Source organism: Hypanus sabinus, chromosome 1 (genome assembly GCF_030144855.1).
Source record: "Hypanus sabinus isolate sHypSab1 chromosome 1, sHypSab1.hap1, whole genome shotgun sequence".
Classification (NCBI taxonomy): domain Eukaryota; kingdom Metazoa; phylum Chordata; class Chondrichthyes; order Myliobatiformes; family Dasyatidae; genus Hypanus; species Hypanus sabinus.
The window spans coordinates 133,144,340-133,150,339 of record NC_082706.1 but is presented as its reverse complement, the minus strand read 5'-3'; positions in this window follow the sequence as shown (position 1 = coordinate 133,150,339).

Below are 6,000 nucleotides of genomic sequence, written 5' to 3'. Positions count from 1 at the left end.
AGGAACCAAAAGAGAAATTATTAAATGTGAGGATATGTTCTGCGAGACAGAGGAGAGCTTTGAGGCCTTCCTGGAGAGGTATGGAGGTAAATAGGGACTGGATATCCATTGTGAAAATAAGATGATGGAGGCCAGGGAAATTGAAATCATTGAAAAGATCAGGATTGTGTGAAGTGTCATGTATAAGGTAGGAAGGGACTGAACCGGGGGGGGGGGGATAAAACAGTCGAGGTACACAGATAAGAGTTCAGCAGGGCAGGAATGAACTGAAACAATGGGTCTACCTGGACAGGCAGGTTTGTGGATCTTGGGTAGGAAGTAGAAATGGAAGGTGTGGGGTAAGGGAACGATGAGGTTGGTGACAGAGGATGGGAAGTGCCCAGAGCTAATAAAGTCAGTATGGGAGACAATGGCCTGGTGTTCCTTAGAGGGATTCTGTTTGAGGGGTAAATAAGAGGAGGTGTCTGACAGTGGTTGCTGGGCCTCAGCAAGGTAGAGGTCTGCCAGACTACCACAGCAATGCCCCCCCCCCCCATCTGCAGGTTTGATGATGAGGTGCAAAGAGAGTGGAGAGTAATGTGTTCAGAAGGAGTAAGGTTGGAATTGGAGAGAGGAGTGGTGAAGTCGAGACAGTTGACTTCTTGTCAGCTGTTGGTAATAAAAAGATCCAGAGCAGGCAGAAGACCAGAGCCGGGTATCCAGGAAGAGGAGGAAGGTTGAAGACAGGAGAAGGAGTCATCAGAATGGGGTGGGGAGTCCTTGCCAAAGAAGTAGGCTTGGAGACGGCGGCAGAAGAAGAGCTCAGCTTCATGGCGGGCACAGAACTCAGTGAGGTGTGGGCACAAGGGGACAAAGGTGAGGCTCTTACTGATGACAGAACATTCTGCCTCAGTAAGGGGAAGGTTGGAGGGGATGGAGATGAGCTGGGATCGGCGGGGGGAGGGTTTTGGTAGTGTTGGTAGAGGGGAGGGCTGGAGTGTTCAGGAAAGGTGGGGAACAGGAAGATGGAGTTTCCGAGGACCAAAGAGTTGGCAGTGGGACTTGAGAGACATGGGATTTCAGAGTGCTAGCGGAGGAAGGAGAGACAAGGGTTCCAGTGACAGCACATGGATCCGGCCCGGAGGTGCCGACAGTCAAGGATGGAGTCAGCGCAGCAGGGGTCTCAGTCTGGAGGCATCCAGGAAGAGGAGGAGGGTTGTAAACGGGAGAAGGGCATCATCGGTGTGGGGTGGAGGGGCCTTGCCAAGGAAGTAGGCATGGCCAAGGAATCGGCTGTACTTTCTCCCCATAGATGCTGCCTGGCCTGCTGAGTTCCTCCAGCATTTTGAGTCTGTTGCTTGGATTTCCAGCATCTGCAGATTTTTTTGTGTTTGAGGTAACTTTTTTATTATTTGACTTCTCTTGTATATCTGCACTTGTAATGCTACTGTGATTTCCTTTGGGATCAAAGTATCTATCACAGAGGATCTATCCTGAGCCCAACACATTGATGCAATCACGAAGAAGACATGCCAAGCAGGTATAATTCATTAAGAGTTTGAAAAGATTTCATACATCCTCAAAGTCAAGCAAATTTCCACAGATCTACCACGGAGAGCACTCTGACATGGATGCATCTCCACTGGGTATTGCAGCTCCAATGCACAGGATTGAAAGAGGCTGCAGAGGTTTTTCGACTCAGGCAGCTCCATTACAGACACAACCCACCCTACCATCAAGGGTGCAGATGATGTGTCAAGGCAAGGGCAAAGATAAAAGATAAATACTTTGTTGATCCCAAAGCAAATTACAGTGTCACAGGAGCATTACAAGTGCACAGATATAAGTATTAGAAGAGAAATAGAAATAAAAAAATAACAAAGGAACATAGAAAACCTACAGCACAATACAGGCCCTTCGGCCCACAAAGTTGTGCTAAACATGTCCCTACCTTAGAAATTACTATGCTTACCTATAGCCGTCTATTTTTCTAAGCACATACCTATCCAAAAGTCTCTTAAAAGACCCTATTGTACCCACCTCCTCCATTGCCAGCAGCCCATTCCACACACTCACCACTCTGAGTAAAAAACTTACCCCTGACATCCCCTCTGTACCTACTCCCAAGCACCTTAAACCTGTGTCCTCTTGTGGCAACCATTCCAGCCCTGAGAAAAAGCCTCTGACTATCCTCATGATCAATGTCTCTCACATATACACCTCTTTCAGGTCATCTCTTATCCTCTGTCGCTCCAAGGAGAAAAGGCTGAGTTCACTCAACCTACTCTCATAAGGCATGCTCCCCAATCCAAGCAACATCCTTGCAAGTCTCCTCTGCACCCTTTCTGTGGCTTCCACATCCTTCCTGTAGTGAAGCGACCAGAACTGTGCACAGTACTCCAAGAGGGGTCTGACCAGGGTCCTATATAGCTGCAATATTACCTCTCGGCTCCTAAATTCAATTCCACGATTGATGAAGGCCAATACACCGTATGCCTTCTTAACCAGAGTCAAACTGCGCAGCTGCTTTAAGCATCCTATGGACTCGACCCCAAAATCCCTCTGGTCTTTCACACTGCCAAGTCTTACCATTAATACTATAATCTGCCATCATATTTGACCTACAAAAATGAACCACATCACACTTATCTAGGCTGAACTCCATCTGCCATATCTCAGCCCAGTTTTGCATCCTATCAGTGTCCCACTGTAACCTCTGACAGCACTCCACATATCCACAACACCTCCAACCTTTGAGTCATCAGCAAACTTACTAACCCATCCTTCCACTTCCTCATCCAGGTCATTTGTAAAAAATCACGAAGAGTAGGAGTCCCAGAACAGATCCCTGATGCACACCCCTGGTGACTGACCTCCATGCAGAATATGACCCATCTACACCCACTCTTTGCCTTCTGTGGACAAGCCAGTTCTTGATCCACAAAGCAATGTCCCCTTGGATCCCATGCCTCCTTACTTTCTTAATAGGCCTTGCATGGGGTATCAAGTGCCTTGCTGAAATCCATATACACTATATCTACTGCTCTTCCTCCATCAATATGTTTAGTCACATCCTCAAAAAATTCAGTCAGGCTCGTAAAGCATGACCGGCCCTTGACAAAGCTATGCTGACTACTCCTAATCATATTATACCTCTCCAAATGTTCATAAATCCTGCGACTTAGGATCTTCTCCATCAACTTACCAACCACTGAAATAAGACTCACTGGTCTATAATTTCCTGGGCTATCTCTACTCCCTTTATTGAATAAAGGAACAACATTCACAACCCTCCAATCCTCTGGAACCTCTCCCATCCTCATTGATGATGCAAAGATCATCACCAGAGGCTCAGCAATCTCCTCCCTTGCCTCCTACAGTAGCCTGGGGTACATCTCATCCAGTCCCAGCAACTTATCCAATTTGATGCTTTCAAACGCTCCAGCACATCCTTTCTTAATATCTACATGCTCAAGCTTTTCAGTCTGCTGCAAGTCATCACTACAATCACCAAGATCCTTTTCCATAGTGAATACTGAAGTATTCATTAAGTACCTCTGCTATTTCCTCCGGTTGCATACACACTTTCCCACTGTCACACTTGATAGGTCCCATTCTTTCACGTCTTATCCTCTTGCTCTTCACATACTTACAGCATGCCTTGGGATTTTCCTTAATCCTGCTTGCAAAGGCCTTCTCATGGCCCTTCTGGTTTTCCCAATTTCCTTCTTAAACTTCTTCATATTAGCCTTATAATCTTCTAGATCTCCAACATTAACTAGCTCTCTGAACCTTTTGTAAGCTTTTCTTTTCTTCTTGACTAGATTATAGCCTTTGTACACCATGGTTCCTGTACCCTACCATAACTTCCCTGTCTCATTGGAACGTACCTATGCAGAATTCCACACAAATATTCCCTGAACATTTGCTACATTTCTTCTGTACTTTTCCCTGAGATCATCTGTTTCCAATTTAAGCTTCCAATTACATGCCTGATAACCTCATGATTCCCCTTACTCCAATTAAACTCTTGCCTAACTTGTCTATTCCTATCTCTCTCCAATGCTATGGTAAAGGAGATAGAATTATGATCACTATCTCCAAAATGCTCTCCCACTGAGAGATCTGACACCTGACCAGGTTCATTTCCCAATACCAGATCAAGTACAGCCTCTCCTCTTGTGGGCTTATCTACATATTGTGTCAAGAAGCCTTCCTGAGCACACCTATCAAATCCCACACCATCTAAACCCCTCGCTCTAGGGAGATGCCAATCGATAAGTAAGTTACCACAAACAGTCTAAAAGGAGGGGGTCATCACTTCCCCAGCTATAGGTTGACTCATTACAGAGCCTAATGGCCAAGGGTAAGAATGACCTCATATAGCACTCTTTGGAGCAGCACAGTTGTCTTTTTTTTTACTAGTGCTCCTCTGTTCAGCCAAGGTGGCCTGCTGAGGCTGAGAAACATTGTCCAGAATTGCCAGGGTTTTCCGTAGGGTCCTTTGTTCTACCACAGCCTTCAGTGTGTCCAGTTTGACTCCTATAAAAGACCCAGTCTTTCTAATCAGTTTATTGAGCCTGTTGGCATCACCCTGTTGATGCCATTGACCCAGCACACCACCACATAGATCATACTGGTGACAACAGACTGGTAGAACAAGTAAAGGAGAGGCCTGCATACTCCAAAGGACTTCAGTCTCCTCAGGAAGTAGAGGTGCCTTTGGCCCTTCTTGGTGTTGGTGCTCCACTCAAGTCTGTCATGCAAGTGCACCCCCGGGTACTTGTAGGTCTTTACCACAGCTATGCCCTCACCATCGACAGTAGCAAGGAGCAGTACAGACTTAGTCTTCATAAAGTCCATCACCATCTCCTTTGTCTCACTGTTGTTGAACTTCAAATGATTTAGCATGGAGCATTTGACAAAGTCCTCCAACAAGGCCCTGTCTTCATCCTCCTGTCCTCCCTTTACACACCCAACTATTGCTGAGTCATCAGAGTTTCTGCAGACGACATGACTCAGTGTTGTATCTAAGGTTTGAGGAAGTGAGCCAATCTGCAGGCAAACATAGTTTACAGATAGTATGCTGTGAACCAAGGCAAGAAAGGACATTGAGACCATAGCTTCCCTTTGCACAGCATTAGGCTGAAGCCGTATGGCATATCCAGACAAGGTAAAGATGAACAAAGGATGCATATGATAACTATAGAACAATTACTTTACCAACTCTAGGGTATCAAATATTATTAGCTCACAGTTTCTATTGATTATTAATACCTGTATTACTGTAGTATGATTGATAATTGAGTATGCAAGTAAGGAATTTGAATATTTCTGTGTAAAAATTTCATTTTATTTGTTCAAGCATTAGAAAAGTTTGGTGACAGGAGTCACACTGTTCACTTTGTGCACAAGTAAATAAAGTGTGATTGAGGAATGAGTGCAAGTTTTCAGAGTTCTGTTAATCTGTGACAACAAGGACATCATTCAAAGGCAGTGCCTCAAGAAGGCAGCATCCATCAGTAAGGATCCTCACCACTCTTTTCTCAGTACTGCCATGAGGCAGGAGGTACAGGAGCCTGAAGACCTACATTTAATGTTAGAGGAACAGCTTTTTCTCCTCCACATCATAACTCTGAATGGTCCACGAATCCATGAACACTACCTCGCTATTTCTCTTTTGCACTGCTTTTTTATTGTACCTATAGAAATTGTTCATGCTTTGCACAGAAATACTGCCACAAAACATGTGTTAGTAACAATAAACCAGATTCTGAAATAAAAATAATAAGTATAATTTGACATTGGACTTTAGAACTCATACAAGAGCAAATTAGGTTTCACGATTTATATCAACACACACAGAACCCTGGAGGATCTCAGCAGGTCAGGCAGCATCTATGGAAATGAATAAACAGTTGATATTTCAGGCTGAGATGCTTCATCGGGAGTGGAAAGGAATGGGAAAGATGCCAGAATAAAAAGGTGATAGCTAGAAGGTGATAGGTGAAGCCAGATGTG